General features: G+C 46.1%; 3 non-coding genes across 3 annotated transcripts; 1 reads left to right on the top strand and 2 right to left on the bottom strand.

Moving 5' to 3' along the window:
• Positions 1 to 569: 569 nt before the first annotated feature.
• LOC113596806 (U1 spliceosomal RNA) lies at positions 570 to 733 on the bottom strand. The gene has a single exon (XR_003417644.1). It is a non-coding gene; the product is annotated as a U1 spliceosomal RNA (small nuclear RNA).
• A 9,777-nt stretch (positions 734 to 10,510) lies between these two features.
• TRNAQ-CUG (transfer RNA glutamine (anticodon CUG)) lies at positions 10,511 to 10,582 on the top strand. Its single transcript has one exon. It is a non-coding gene; the product is annotated as a tRNA-Gln (tRNA).
• A 4,086-nt stretch (positions 10,583 to 14,668) lies between these two features.
• LOC113597126 (U1 spliceosomal RNA) lies at positions 14,669 to 14,832 on the bottom strand. Its single transcript, XR_003417982.2, has one exon. It is a non-coding gene; the product is annotated as a U1 spliceosomal RNA (small nuclear RNA).
• Between the last annotated feature and the right edge of the window lie 1,046 nt (positions 14,833 to 15,878).

Below are 15,878 nucleotides of genomic sequence, written 5' to 3' on the forward strand. Positions count from 1 at the left end.
GGAGTGCCACTACACAAAGAAGCAAGGAGAGTACTTGAAAATGAGAAAAGCCCTCAGAAAACCGAAAGCCTTTAGAAGACCTCTTGGAACTCAGTACACTCTGATTAATAAAAGTCAAGGATGGAGAGGATTATACTAAGTGAAATAAGTCATACAGACCTGAGAAATTCAGAAGACCATGGGGAAGAGAAAGTATAAAAAAAAAAAAAAAAAAAAAAAAAAAAAAGAGATTAGAGAGGGAGGGAACCAGAACATAAATGCCTCTTAAAAACCAAGAACAAACTGAGAGTTGATGGGGGGGGGGGTAGGAGACAAAGGTGCGTGATAATGGTATTGAGCAGGAGACCTGCTGGGATGAACACTAGGTATTGTATGGAAGTGAATTTCACAAGTTTCCTACTTAAAAAAACACCAAAAATATAAACTCCAGGCAAAAAAAAAAAACCACTTAAAACTACAACAAACCAATACATATAAATTAAAGGAAGCGACCTGAACACATTCCCAAAAAAAACTGAAATCAAACACCTACAAGAAAGTAGTGAGCCTATCTTTCGTACTATAAAATTCAGGGGAGAGCGCGAACGCAGTCCCCCACTACCACAAATTATGCAGTCGAGTTTCCCACATTTGGGGAAATCGCAGGGGTCAGCGCATCCCGAGTGCAATGGATGAGCCTCGCCCTGGGAAAACCACCTGCCTGATCATGGTATCTCCCCTGCCAGGTAAGTATGACTTCCGGCGCCTCCGCCCCACTACACCCTCTCACGCCTCACACTCTCTACACACGGTCACTTCCGTCCGCACACCCCCGAGCCTCCCTAAGACTTTGCCACACGCAGCACACGCACTTGCAACCAACAGTCCTGGAATGGCTCCCACAGCACGCGAGATCATACGCTATTTAAACGGCAGTTGCCGAAACAGCAGGCCCTGCGCTCCCCTATTTACATAACACACGCCCTATCCGTGACGTCACGGGAACGCTCCTTTCCTTCCCGCCCACGTCCCGCCCTTGCCCTCTCCTTTCTCCCCTGATACACAGCCCGTCAATGGGGGCGGGGGGCGCGAGCAGAGACAAGGGCCTGTCCCTCTTTTCCCGCAGGGGCAGAGGTCGTGGGTTTTGAAACCTTGGGTTTGTGGGAAATCTGTCTGGCAGGCTGCTGACGCCAGTACACCTTTCTTCAAACAATGCCTTTCTGGGTGGAGAGTGCAACGGTTAGGATTACAGAAGAGCTGTGTATATACACTGAGTATATCTACTAAAACTCATTAAGCTTCACAACGGGTGGCGAAACCTATTCCATTCTTGAAGGTTCAGTTTCATTCATGGAACATTTCATTCCTTTCACTGTCAACCTTTAGGTGTGGGAGAGTGTTTTGAATTTTTTCTAGTCTTTTTCTGGAACACATGTTATTCTGTAAGCAGAAAGGGCTAAGGGTCCCCAGAAGAAGAAAGCCTAGACGTAGCTTTCGTGACACAGAGAAGTCATTTTAGGCCCTCGGTTGTTTTCCGTGATCTATGATGCCCTACAGGCTCTACTTGCGTAAGCACACTTCTTAAAAACCTTCCTAGAAGGCGTCAGAATTAAAAAGAAATGCCAGATTCTCAGTAGTTAAGGATTTTAAAGGAATGAATAAAAAAGTGCAAAAACTAACCGTCTCTACCAGGCTACGAAGTAGCCTAACCATATCAGAGACAATAAAACTCCCACTACTATTTCAAAAGTAAGACCCTGCACCCCCCCCCTTTTTTTTTTGAAGGGTGGGTGCGCATGAGCAGGGGAGGAGCAAAGACAGAGGTTGAGAGAATCTGAAGCAGGCTCAGCGCTGTCAGCACAGAGCCGGATTCAGAGCTTGATCCCACAAACTGTGAGATCATGACCTGAGCTGAAATCAAGATGCTTAACTGACTGAGTCACCCAGGTGTCCCAAGACACTGCATTCCTTACCAGAGATAGGGAACCCAAGGCCCCATCCAGCATGCCCATAACCCCCTTGCCCTTGCCAGACAATTACATCTCCTTCATTAAAATGTTAAAGTCTTCACTAATGTAACATTAGATGCACTTAGGAGGCTTGGTTTTTAAGTACGCCTGCATAACCTTATGTCAGCCTTTACAGGCAATGACAAAACTCTGAATATTCATCCTAACCCTAAATAAAAAGAACCTGCTTACCCCTGCTCAGGTAGTCAAGGCTTTGGAAGTTCTCTCCGATGATCTCCTTATTGGCTGTAAATAAAGTTTGGGTGACAATTCCACCCGGTGTAGTCTCTACCTGGAACTCACCAAGGAGGGAAGTTACACTACGGTTCATGTTTGGACCTCCTGAACTCATCCACTTTCCTGAACTAAATGTCTGTTTTTACTTCCTTGTTCTTACTTTGGTTTCTGGGAAACGTTCTTGACATCATCCTCCAACTCTAATGGAAGTAATCTGTGGTATCAAAGATGTTAAATAAAAACATCATGACCTGTAAGTGCCAAAGAAAGGATCAACAGAAGCTACAGAGAACCACGAAGAGGTAACTGAGGGTGGTACCAATGCCTTAAATTTTTATCACCTCTCTCAGTGTAATTGAGTTTGATCAAAAAAACAGGAATTTGACGTGGCACCTTGACTGACTCTTGATTTCTGTTCAGGTCATGATCTCATGGTTCATGAGTTCGAGCCCTCATTGGGCCCTCTGCTGACAACACAGAGCCTGCTTGGGATTTTCGCTCTCTCCTTCTTTCTGCCCCTCCCCCAACTCATGTTCTCTGTTTCTGTCTTCTCTCTCTCTCAAAATAAAAAACTTTAAAAAATACTTTAAAAAAAAAAAAAGATGGTAATTGTTATAAAGAAAACCACAGTCCCAGAATGGCATCACTTAAGGTAAGGCCCCCAGGTCAGTAAATGAGGTCTTAATACCTAACCTAGCTGCACTTTCACCCCACCCCAGAATGTAATCTTTAACCAGTCAACTCAGAGTTTCCTGGTCAATACCAGGAAATTTACTGATAGACCCCTTCTCCCTGTAGGAGGGCAACCTTGCCTAAACAATACATTCTTTGGGGCGCCTGGGTGGCTCAGCCCGACTTCAGCTCAGGTCATGATCTCACAGTTCGTGAGTTCCTCTGTGCTCACAGCTCAGAGCCTGGGGCCTGCTTCAGATTCTGTGTCTCCCTCTCTCTCTGCCCCTCCCCTGCACATGATCTGTCCCTCTCTCTGTCTTAAAAGTACATAAAACATTAAAAAAAAATTTAAGAAAAAAAAACCAATACATTCCTTGTTCACCAATTCCCTCCTCCTCCTCTCCTCTTCCCAATTTCTTCTATAATGCCCTCTCTCCCCCTTTAAAAACTTTTGTTTAAACTCAATGGAGCTCCCCTTGACTTGCGAGATGGAAAGCCGCCCCTATTCGTGAATTGTTTAATAATAAAGTTAATTGGATCTTCAAATGTACTTGATTGAATTTAGTTTTTAAACAGGTATTAAAGTTTGCCTTATAAAATGAGTCAGCAAATGTTTCTTTGTCTATTTTCTGAAAGATAATGTAGAGAATTGGTATCATTTCCTTAAATGTTTGGTACAATTCACCAGTGAAACTATTGAAGTCTGGTTTTGTTTTCAGAAGCTTATTAATTATGGATTCAATTTAGGCCTATTTAGATGGCCAATTTCTCCTTGTGTGAGTTTTGATAAATTGTGTCTTTCAACGATTTGGTTCATTTCATCTAAGTTATCAGAGTTGTGAGCAGTTGTTCGTTATAGTCCTTTATTATAAAATTTTTAAAATTTTTTAATGTTTATTTGTGAGAGAGAGAGAGAGAGAGACAGAGTGTGAGTGGGGGAGGAGCAGAGAGAGAGGGAGACACAGAATCTGAAGCAGGCTTAGGCTTGAGCTGTCAGCACAGAGCCCGATGTGGGGCTCAAACCGCATCTGTTATAAGGACCTGCACTAGCTGTGGAGCATGTTAGTGTTATTTACAAGTTGACTTAGATTAGTTGTAAATGTATATTGCAAACTAGAGAGCAGTCACCAAAAATTTTAAAAAAGAAACAATGGAAACATCGTCCATGGCATGATGTGGCAATAGAGATAGGCAAACTATCATTGGAAACTCCTAGTCAAGCACTTACAAAAGGCAGGGACTTGGGGCATCATGTATACTATACCTTTGAACATTTTTGTCACATTAACGAGTGTAATGAGTGGCTCACTCCATCATCGAACTGAAGTGGTATATAAGAAATAGGGTCCAAGTAGGCCCTGAATGTGCAAGGAAGCCACATGAAGAAGTGTCACACACACCTGCAGTCCCCATTCCTGCTACACTCCCTTCTCTCCTCACAGCCTGCGCCTAGGGTGTCATGGGGACTTCCCTACAGTTACCATAGAAAGGGAAACCTGGGGCCTGGTTCACAGATGGTTCTGCATGATATACAGGCTCCACCTAAAAGTGGACAGCTGGAGCCCTGCACCTGCTTTCCAGGACAGCCCTGAAGGGCAGCAGTGAAGGGCAACCGCTCCGGTGTGCAGAGCTTTGAGTAGTATACGTGGCTGTTCATTTTACTAGACATGTTTGGAAAGTTGGTGACAAGGAAGCCTTGGAAAGAAGTATGTGGACAGACCTCTCAGATGGAGTGAAAACACTCCATCTTTGGGTAAATTATGCTTACCCAAAGGTGACCTCCGCAGAGGATGATTTTAATAACCATGTGGATAAGGTGACCTGTTTTGCAGATACCACTCGGCCTCTCCCCAGCCAGCCTGTCATCACCCAATGGGCGCATGAACGAAGTGGCCATGCTGACCCGGATGGAGTTTATGCACAGGTTCAGCAACATGGACCTCTACTCACCAAGGCTGACCTTGACAGTTGCTGCTGAGCGTCCCAATCTGCCAGGAGCACAGACCAACACTGAGTCACCAGTACAGCACCATCGCCCAGGGTGATCAGCCAATTACCAAAAGGCAGATTGATTACATTGGGCCACTTCCATCATGGATGGCACACTCCTTTGTTCTTACTGGAATAGACACTTACTCTGAACACAGATTTGCCTTCCCTGCACACAATGTTGGCCAAACCCACCATCCAAGCACTTATAGAATGCCTTACCCAGCCTTGTGTGATTCCACACAGCACTGTTTCTGGTTATGACCTGAACTGTGCCCCCTGCCCCCTGCCCCCAACAACCAAATTCATATGTTGACGCCTGACTCCCAACATGACTGTTTGGAGATAGGGTCTTTAAGGAGGTAACTAAGGTTATATGAGGTCGGGTCGGGTCCTAACCCAATAGGACTGGTGTCCTTATAAGAAGAGGAAGAGACAGAACTGGCTTTGTGTGAGTTGTGTGTGTGTCTGTGTACACGCGCGCGCGCGCACACACACACACACACACACACACACACACACACAGGTGCAGCTCAGGAAGAGTCTTCACCAAAAACCAGCCCTGCTTGCACCATGATCTTGGACTTCTAGCTTCCAGAACTGTACTAAAATAAATGTTTATTTATACCATCTGTCTATGGTATTTTGTTATGGCAACCCAAGAAAACTAATACACTTCTTTTTTTTTAATTGTTTATTTATTTTTGAGAGAGAGAGAGAGAGAGAGAGAGAGCTGTCAGCACAAAGCCCAGCACAGGGCTTGAACCCACAAACCGTGAGATCATGATCTGAGCCAAAGTCAGATGCTTAACTGACTGAGCCACTCAGGTGCCCGAAACTAATGCACTTTTCATCACGGAACTCACTTCACAGAATTTATAGAGTACAGCACTGGCTGTGGGATTCACTAGTCTTACCATGATCCCCACCATTCTGAAGCAGCCGGCTTGAGACACCAGTGGAACGGCCTTCTGAAGACTCAGTTATAGTGCCAACTGGGTTGCAAAACCTTGAAGGGCTGAGCAAGATTCTCCAGGAGGCTGTACATGTTCTGAATTGGCATCCAGTATGCGGTGCTGTTTCTCCCATAGCCAGGATCCATGGGTCCAGCATCAAAGGGTAGAAATAGGAGTGTTACCACTATTGCCCTTCATCACCCCAGCAAAACTGCTTCTTGTCCCCGCAACCGTGTGCTCTATTGTTTGACCTACAGTCTTTTCTGTGTGGCCATGCTTTCCAGCTCAGGTCTGCTTTTCTAATAGCACAGGCGGTATCAGCAGCCTTGCTAACACTTAGCCCCATCACTAGGCAAGCATCACAGGATTTGACAGATAAAGAATCATAGGACTGTCCCTGTTTGGTGTTACGGACTGAACTGTGCTCCCTACTCTCACCCTGAATCCTTATGTTGAAGCCCTACCCCTCAAAGTGACTGTATTTGGGGGTAAGGCCTTTGAGGGGGTAATTATGGTTAAATGAGGCAATAAGAACTGGGCTCTAATCTAATAGGACTGGTGTCTATTTAAGAAGAGGAAAAGAGGGGTGCCTGGGTGGCGCAGTCGGTTGAGCCTCCAACTTCAGCCAGGTCACGATCTTGCGGTCCGTGAGTTTGAGCCCCACGTCAGGCTCTGGGCTGATGGCTCAGAGCCTGGAGCCTGTTTCCTATTCTGTGTCTCCCTCTCTCTCTGCCCCTCCCCCGTTCATGCTCTGTCTCTCTCTGTCCCAAAAATAAATAAACGTTGAAAAAAAAATTTTTTAAAAGAAGAGGAAAAGATACCAGAGATCTCTCAATGCACAAAGAAAAGGCCATTGGAGGACACGGCGAAAATGCAGCCTTCTCCAAATGCCAGAAAGAGGTCTCATTAGAAGCTAATTCAGGGGCACCTGGGTGGCTCAGTTGGTTGAGCATCTGACCCTTGATATCAGCTCAGGTCATGATCTCAGGGTCGTGGGATTCAGCCCTGCCTTGGGCTCTACACTGAGTGTGGAACCTGCTTGACGCCTACTTGGGATTCTCTTTCTGCCCTTCCCCCATTCACACTGTCTCAAAATAAATAAACACTAAAAAATAAATAAATAAAAGAAGCCACCTGGGTACCTGGGTGGCTCAGTTGGTTAAGCGTCTGGTTTCAGCTCAGGTCATGATCTCATGGTTCATGAGATGGAGCCATGCATTGGGCTCTGTGCGGACAGTGCACAGCCTGCTTGGGATTCTCTCTCTCTTTTTCTCCCTCTCCCTCTCTCTCTTGGCCCCTCCCCCACTCGCTCGCTCTCTCAGAACAAATCAATAAACTTTTTAAAAAAGAAGCCAACTCTGGTCTTCTGGCTTCCAAAACTGTGAGGAAAATAAATGCCTGTTGTTTAAGCCCCCCAACCTGTGGTATTTTGTTACTGCAGCCTGAACTGACTAATGTACCTAGGAATCAGGTTGCGTTCACTAATCTGACTAGATAATGGCAAGTGAAAGTATGTCTAGGAACAGGCACTATCAAATTTAATGGAATGAGTATCATGTCTTTTACGTTGACATTGCCTCCCTTAGTGACGTGGGCCTGGGCCCACAAAATCAGGCAAAATGAAAAATAATTGGAAAGTAGAACATACCAAGCTTCAGTATTGCTTCCTCTCATCACCTTCAGATCCTAGAACTGTTTCAGTGAAGTCTGCACTTCATGCACCCTCAGATTCTGTCTGAGTACACAGTCATTTAAACAACTAAGCCAGTTTTTCCAACTTTCACTTCACTCGCTTAGAAAAACAAGGATTTCAATTCCCTATTCCCATTTTCATTGAGACCACCGTTCTGAGGGTGATAAAGATGTGGTGTGTCCATGTAACGTTATGTCTCTTTGTCTTTTTCCCATGCCCAGAGTGTCATTTTCATTCTGCTAGTCCTGATGTGGACCATAAACTTGGAATCCCAGCAATGCTTAACTCCCTCTGGAAAATCTGACCTAATATCACCCCAATCTCCAACTTGTACGAAGGCAAGTATGGTAATTAAGGAGAAAGAGCCCCATTACAAAAACTCAACTATGGCTGTGGATGATAATTATAAGTTTCAACTGGCCTGTAGGAAGGTTTCTGTTCAGCACTAAATATACAGGCCTATGTTATACAGGGATCTCCAAGGTGCTCATTATCCCCACCTAATGAGCCTCATTAGAAGCTCATGAGGCCTCATGAGAAGGTGTCATCAGTTAAAGATATTTATGTGGTTGTACTGAGGGCAAATTAGTCCAGATGCAGATGAAAAGGTAAAGGTTTCACAAAACAAGTGTAATCCACATGGGCTTAACATATAGAGAGTTGTAAGAGAAAGTTGTTGCCACTCAGACAAGAAGATAAAGCTGGATGTTCTACAAAATCATGCCTGTTTTGAGCCTGCCAGAGACCTAAGTTGCAAGATCACCGGGTAAACTGAAGTCCAAAGCATAGTAACCTCTCAGAGGAGGGACATACACATGGACCCTGTCATCTCTGGCAGATACTGAAAAGGAAAGATGGCAGCCATAAAAGTTGTGAAGGGGAAAGTCACTGAAATTTTAACCACGTCTTAAAGGCCAAGTGTGGGCTATCGTGACGTTTTACAATCTCAGAGGCTCCTATGTTAAGCAGGTTTTTGCTACTTTTCAGGTGTTTTCCTCAGGCCTCCACCAAGGGTTCATCCCTCCACCCCCCTCCAAAAAAAAAGTGGGGGCAGAGCAAGAGACTCTAGGCTGCCTCAGTGGCACAGGCATGCAGATCGTGATCAGCTACTATTGGCACAAAACCTGATCACTTCGTCATTTGAAACAAAAGTCACTTACCATTGATGCTGGAGCAAGAAACCCCACCAACCCTTGGTTCCAGGTATAGACCAGCTCCAATAAAGAGGCGGCAGGGGCTGGGGCAAGGGGATAAGGAGAAAGAGAGGAAGAGGGGAGAGAGGTGAGGTGCAGCAGTAGAGTGGGAGGAGGACAGAAGAGGCCGGAGGAGCTGGTGGAGGAGGAGGAGGAGGACTTACATTCTCCAGCAGTTCTGATCACTGGCCCCCAACACGACAGCCTCCCCCCAACCTTGCCACACATCCTGCCTCTGACCTTGGGCTCTCACACCCCACAAAGGACAGTCTCTCTGCCCTCTCAATTTCCAACCTCATTTGTTTCTCTCTTTGCTCCTAGTCAGAGCCTGGGGCTCCAGGTTTCCTGGCCCTTCTGTGATCTCCCAACATCCTCTCAACCAATTTCTTTCCTTTTGAAATCAGCCAGAGTCTATTTCTGCTTCTTGCAGTCATAAACCTTGACTCCTTTTAAAGTTCTCCTGGAGGAATGCTTTGTGCTGTTACCGCTCAACCTTTTCGTTTTCCAGAAGGAAGTTATGTCTTCTCAAACTTTGAGGGGAAAATCTTCCTCTTCATAACAAGAGTAGCCCCCTTTGCCTCCTTCCTCAATTCAACCCTCATCCAGTCTCTAGGAACAAAATACATCTTCCAGAGCACTGGGCATCTTTCTGACTCTGTGGTTTAGCCAGCCACTTTTTCCTTTTGATGTCAGTTTTTTTCTGTTCTGTGTTTTGGGGTGAGGGAAGAAATGGCTTTGGGATAAAATAAAAGAGGTAAAGGGGAAATGAAATACACAGATTGTTATTTTGAGATGTAATGTGGATTTATATCCATTACACATGTAAATATTTAGTGTGGTGGTATTTTGTGTACATAAGTACTGTGCGTAAGTACTGTGGGTACACATTCCCTGTGGCCCAGTCAGGAGTGCTCTTTGGGCACCTTGATACATCTTCGATTTTTTTTAAAAGCATGCAGTTTCCAGGTCATGATATATTGAGAAATTGGAATGAAACAGACTTGGTCAAACTCTCCAAGAACCATCTGTGACTGTATAGGAGTCAGAGCCCTGCCTTATGGCCTCCATGGTATGTGGTCGATTTTGAGTCACGGCAGATGAGTTTGGTTTGATGTGCCTGAGTGTTTTAGGTCAATGTTAAAGCATGGTTGATTACTTCACGTTGTAGCTCTAACAGGTATAGAAATAGAAGAAAAACTTACAACAACAAAACCCAGAAGTGTATGAAAAATTAAAGGAAAATTCCCCTGCTTCCCAATACCACTCCACTGTTGACACATCTTTATAGATTACATGTAGGAGTCAGCGGTAGCTTTGGTGCGTGATGGATGCTATGTGGTCAAGGACCCAGGAAGACCCAAGTCTTGCTCTGACAATCCCCTGCCCTCTCTGGGCAATGGGAAAAGGGTGGAGGCAAGGAAAACGAAAATCACTGTACTATGTGCAAAACTTTCACCTCTGGACAGGAAACTCTGGGTAAATGGTGGCAGAATATGTGGTTTATGAGCTCTTCCCTCACCCAAGGCCCAGGGAGCGTTTACCTTATTTTCTGAGGTGCAAGTGACAGGACAGAAATCAGTCAAAGGCGGAGGCGGGGGGGGGGGGGGGGGGGGGGGGGGTTGTTTGCAGAGAGACAGCAAGAGAGCTGACTACTCTCGAAGGTCAACTATACTCTAGTCTTGGGTCAGTAGAAGAAATACCTTGGGATTATCGGTGGGAATATGGACGCTAAAGCATAATTTACACACCTCTAGTGAGGGATAGCACATTACTCTCTGTAGCGGTTCCATGGTGTAATGGTGAGCACTCTGGACTCTGAATCCAGCGATCCGAGTTCAAATCTCGGTGGGACCTTTCCCTTTAACTGAGACAGGGTAGCTTTTTTACTCTTCGAGTGGGACGCAGTTTCCGACCGGGGGATCCTGCTCTGTGTCCAGGAAACAAGTACCGCGGGCCCCCCGCCACCCTGGGCACCTCGCAGCCGCGTCCCCCGCGCTCCGCCCCCACCGCCTACTCGGGATTCTGGGACCCACGAGCCGGGTTCCCAGAGCAGCGCGCTCGCACGGACACTGCAGCCGCGGAGGCGGGGGGGGGGGGGGGGGGGGGGGGGGGGGCGGGGGGAGGCAGGCCAGCACCGCCCCTCGTCGGGCTCACCCTCAGGCCTCAAGGTGAAAGCCACGGGCTGCGGCCACTGAACCCTGCACCGCGACGCACGTCACGCGGCGCGTCCCGTAATTGCACACTTTGTCTCTGAGTCAGTTTGTGATATGAGAGAGTGTTCTGGTTTTGAGGTCGATGGTTCACAGACCTAAACTGGAAGTATTACCGGGGTGTTTTTGAAGCAAGGAATTGAATTCCTATTCTCCATTGATTGAGCTGATCAGATGAGCTGATAAACTCCCAGATCGGCCCAGCCCAGGAGATTACGGTTGGTCAGAGAGCAGTACTTCCCTGTCCCTAGGAGGGCCCACAGCCACTGAAAAGTATCACCGCTGTAACTTAAATAAAATCAGTTCTCATCACATCCAGTCTTTACGCAGTGTTGCGCCCCAATACCAGTCAATGATTGTACGAACAGTGCCCTGTCCCAGGCATAGCCAACCATTGAATCCTTTCAACAGGCCCACCTCATATCACTGTCCTCATTTTCCATGTAAGAAAACTGAGATCCGGAAAGATTAAGCAACCTGTCCACTCAGCCAGTGAGTGGGATTGGAAAGCAGGAATTTGGACTGCAGACATCCCGGCTCCAGAAGATAGGCTGAGAACCACAGTGTTTATACGCCTCCTACTTTTAAAAACCGCTAAAAATGCTGGACAAGAAATTTACGTCTATATAAATTCTTTTGAAAAAACACCTAGGAGGAACCATGCAACACGCATCAAACTATCCGAACATCCTTATGACCCCACTGCCTCCCGCAAACCCTTCTTATGCCCACAAGTGCTCCCTCAAACTCTCCAACTTAAACACACTTCCTGCCAGAACCAGGTTTTCCCTCCCCTTCATGTTTTCCTCTCACCTACCCCACACCTCTTTCATATCTATTCTGTTCTTTCACTTCCAGGACACTCATTTTTTAAGTTTAAAACTATGAAAAATAGGGGCCTGGCTGGCTTAGTCCATAGAGCATGCGGCTCTTGGTCTCAGGGTCTTGAGATCAAGCCCCACCTCGGGCATCAAACAAACAAACAAACAAACAGAAGAAGATAAGCATTCATCCTTATGCCACCACCTGGAATTAACTACTTCTAACATCTTTACATATTTTTCTTCAAATCTATTTTTAAGTTGTTCTACATTTTTTGCAAAAGCTATACATGGTAAAATTACACAAATGGTAAAATGCAAATGATGCACAAAATACGTATATGTAAAATTTTGAAACAGCTTAAAATAAAAAATAATTTTGTATGCATTAGGTAATTACTAATGGAGTCATATTTGATAAATCTATAGGGAGGATGTATTTACAAATATTCTTGTATAAAAAACTGAGCTCTTATAGAGCCTATTTTTATTTGAAAGTATGGAGTTTAATAGGGCATGAATTTCACGGAAGAAAAAAAACAAATATGGAGGGACTGTTCACTACATGAGTGATAGTTTTCTAAAAGAACTTTCCAAGGCTAATACTAATTAATTGCACTTCAGACACTAAAATTGGAATGATTTGTTTTTAAAACCAAAAGTCTTAAGGTGTAATTTGTAAATAATACAATGGATCCATTTCAAGTTTGATGAGTTTTGACAAGTTGGATGCACCCAGGCAACCACTACCCTGTTCAAGAGCAAAGAACATTTCTGTTGCTCCAAAATGTCTTCTTGTGCCCGTTTGCAGCCAATCCCCCACACCACCTCCTGTCCCAGGCAATCAATGATCTAGTTTTGTCACTATGGCTTAGTTTTGCCTGTTCTAGACACTGACATGGATGGAACCACAGAGTATGTGTGGGAGGCCGGGCCCCGGTGCCAGGCTGAGACCGGGTCGAGCAACGGTTCCCTGTTGACTCAGCCAACCCGGTGGTTCCCCCTCCCATTCCCCCACTTTCAAGGGCATACGAAAGCCTTGTCAAGGCTGAGAAAGTTAATTCCTGAAGCCTGTGGTCTGCGGGTGTTGGCAGTAATGTTACCTCCCCTTTTTCTACCCCGAGTCAAATAGAAACAAACATGGGAACTGTGTTTTGCTAGCAATCTATCAACAAGGTCTTGTGACCCGTTCAGAAAGTTCACAAGGTACACAGAACTAAATGTTTTGGCTGGCAGTGATCATGTGAAACCTGTTCATTCTTAGAATGACCTGATCCATAAGAGTCTTATATTATAAAAGATTGTGTACAGCAACAATAAAGCCGTCACTTGGGCCATCAGCCCATGGGACCCTCCTGTTCCCAAACTGTCTTCTCTTCTCTCTTTTTTTCTTACATTCCCCTACCCTCAGGACCCTGATCTCGGTGTTTGTTGCGCCGGTCGCAACAAGTATGTATTCTTTTTATCACTCAGCATGCTGTTTTTGAGGTTCATCTTCTACTTTCAGTGTCCTCAATACTCGAGACGCATTCCAGTGTACTTTTTTAGTCTTCTTTGGACCTGCCCTTGTTTGTATACAACCCCTTCCCCAACTCTACTCCCTACCTCCAACTCAACTCCTGCTCCTAGTCTCTCCAGTGGTCTCAGCAGCTTCTGAATGCTGTTCCTGAGGTACCCACCAGGGAGGCTTGATGGTTCTGCCCGCCATGGCCCTGCCGTTTGCTTTTGGTCAAGTAGTTTCTATTTGCCAGGACAACTGTGGATCAGAAGTGAGCAAGTTAAGAAGACATCCTGGGAATTGGCAAAATGTGCACGACTGTCAACACTGGACCTGGTCGGTTTTCTTATAAACCGGAGTTGGATATACCACCGCAACTGCATTTTCAGACAGGGAACATCTAAAATTACTTGAGAGCTGAAAAAAAAAAAAAAAAAAAAAAAGTTACTTACAATTCTTGCTGCCCTCTTATTAAGGAAGCTTCCTAATTTGCCACACTACTGAAGAGTGTCAGGTGCAAACTGGAGGCTGAGAGAGAGCTAGTGTTTTCGTGTCTATAAAAGGTATCAAGAAAGAGCCTGAGAGAAGAGATGGAAGGAAGGGAAAAACCAAAGCCAGAAATAGAAAAAGCTGCTTTGGGGTGGGAAGGATGAGTGGGTAGTGTCTTTGGAATCGGCTAGTAACGGCTTTAAGGCGTAAAAAAGCAAGACAGACACCAAACAGGGAAACTAACGCTTAAAAAATGAAGTCTTAGGCAAGGTTAGGTATTTAAAGAGTAGGACGCAGCAAGGCAGCCTAGTTGCAGCCTCTCACAAGAGGAGAAACTGGTCACCTTTGACTCCCAAGACTCTCTAGTGTAGGTTTCTGGTTGGATCACAATGCTTCCGGCCAAGATTCAGGTCTGACTGCGGTTCAGATTTGCAGAGAATATAACACGTGTAAAATGCAGAGCTGCTTCCTCGCGTAGCCTAAACATGTTAGGAACGGAAACGAATCTGGACCACGGTACAAGCAGTTTCTCCCTAGCTTTTGGAAGTGTGTACACCATGGCCTTGGCCTACCCAGCACGAACCACCCACAAAGAGTTCCTTTAAGCCTGTACACTAAAGAAAGCACCTACGAAAAAACACGCCGGTTCATGCGAACTGCGTGCACTACGCTGCCCTCACACGTGTTATAGTCATAACAAACACACCTCTGGCCTGAATATACGCAGGACTACAGAACTTCCATACCCAAAAACACCAATACGTAAACCCACAAGATGAAACAAACGCAAACCCCGAGGTAAGAAGCTTTCAAAGCACCTAGGCAATGCACGGAACCGGATAAGACAAGACCAGCTTGCCTAAGCCAAGACACCACCACGCAGAACAGCACATTTTCTTCTGTCTTCGCCACCACGAAAAATCAGGGGAAAGCGCGAACGCAGTCCCCCACTACCACAAATTATGCAGTCGAGTTTCCCACATTTGGGGAAATCGCAGGGGTCAACGCATCCCGAGTGCAATGGATGAGCCTCGCCCTGGGAAAACCACCTGCCTGATCATGGTATCTCCCCTGCCAGGTAAGTATGACTTCCGACGCCTCCGCCCCACTACACCCTCTCACGCCTCACACTCTCTACACACGGTCACTTCCGTCCGCACACCCCCGAGCCTCCCTAAGACTTTGCCACACGCAGCACACGCACTTGCAACCAACAGTCCTGGAATGGCTCCCACAGCACGCGAGATCATACGCTATTTAAGCGGTAGTTACCGAAACAGCAGGCCCTGCGCTCCCCTATTTACATAGCACACGCCCTACCCGTGACGTCACGGGAACGCGCCTTCCCTCCAGCCCATGCCTCGCCCTTGCCCCCTCCTCAATACAGCCAGCCAACCCTCAGGAGGGTGAAATTGGCTTGTCCCTCTTTTCCTCCAAGTGCCCGCCTGCTGGGGCAGAGGGTGTGAGTTCTGAACCTCCGGCCGGCGGGGAACCTGTCTGGGAGGCTGCTGGCGCCTGTGTACCTTTCTTTAAATAAATAAGGCCTTTTGCAGCGCCTGAGTGGCTCAGTCCCCTTAGGGTCTGATTCTTGGTTTGGGTTCTCTCGCTTCGTCTCTCTCTGCCCCTCCCCTACTCACAAGCGCACATGTGTGCGCGCTCGCGCTCTCTCGCGCGCGCTCTCTCTCTCTCTCTCAAAGTAAATAAACATTAAAAAAAATTACCTTTCAATGTGTAGAGCGCAACATTTAGGGCTACAAAGGAAAGGGTTCCTTTCAAGTTCGGTGAGTTACCTCTGCGATGCATTTCAAAAAATTTTTGAAGCTATCCGGTATCGAAAGAAACTGAATTTATGAAACTAGACACAACAGCCAGGTGACTGCAAACCAACCCTTCTGTTTTTACCCCTATTGGTGTTCCAGGCTGGAAACCCAGCTTCAAGGCTATGTGAACATTAAAAGTAGATTCTATTCTGTTGCTCAAATCACAAAACATTTACTGAAAAGTTCTCCTCTGGAAACGGTAAAGCAAGGGCTCTGTGGCCACTGAGGCCACCGAAGGACATGGCAACAGGGATTAGGTGACAGTGTCGCAACTGAATGTGAATCAAGTTTGATCCAGACCCCATTCCCTGA

The sequence above is a fragment of the Acinonyx jubatus genome, chromosome C1, assembly GCF_027475565.1.
Source record: "Acinonyx jubatus isolate Ajub_Pintada_27869175 chromosome C1, VMU_Ajub_asm_v1.0, whole genome shotgun sequence".
NCBI classification, from domain to species: domain Eukaryota; kingdom Metazoa; phylum Chordata; class Mammalia; order Carnivora; family Felidae; genus Acinonyx; species Acinonyx jubatus.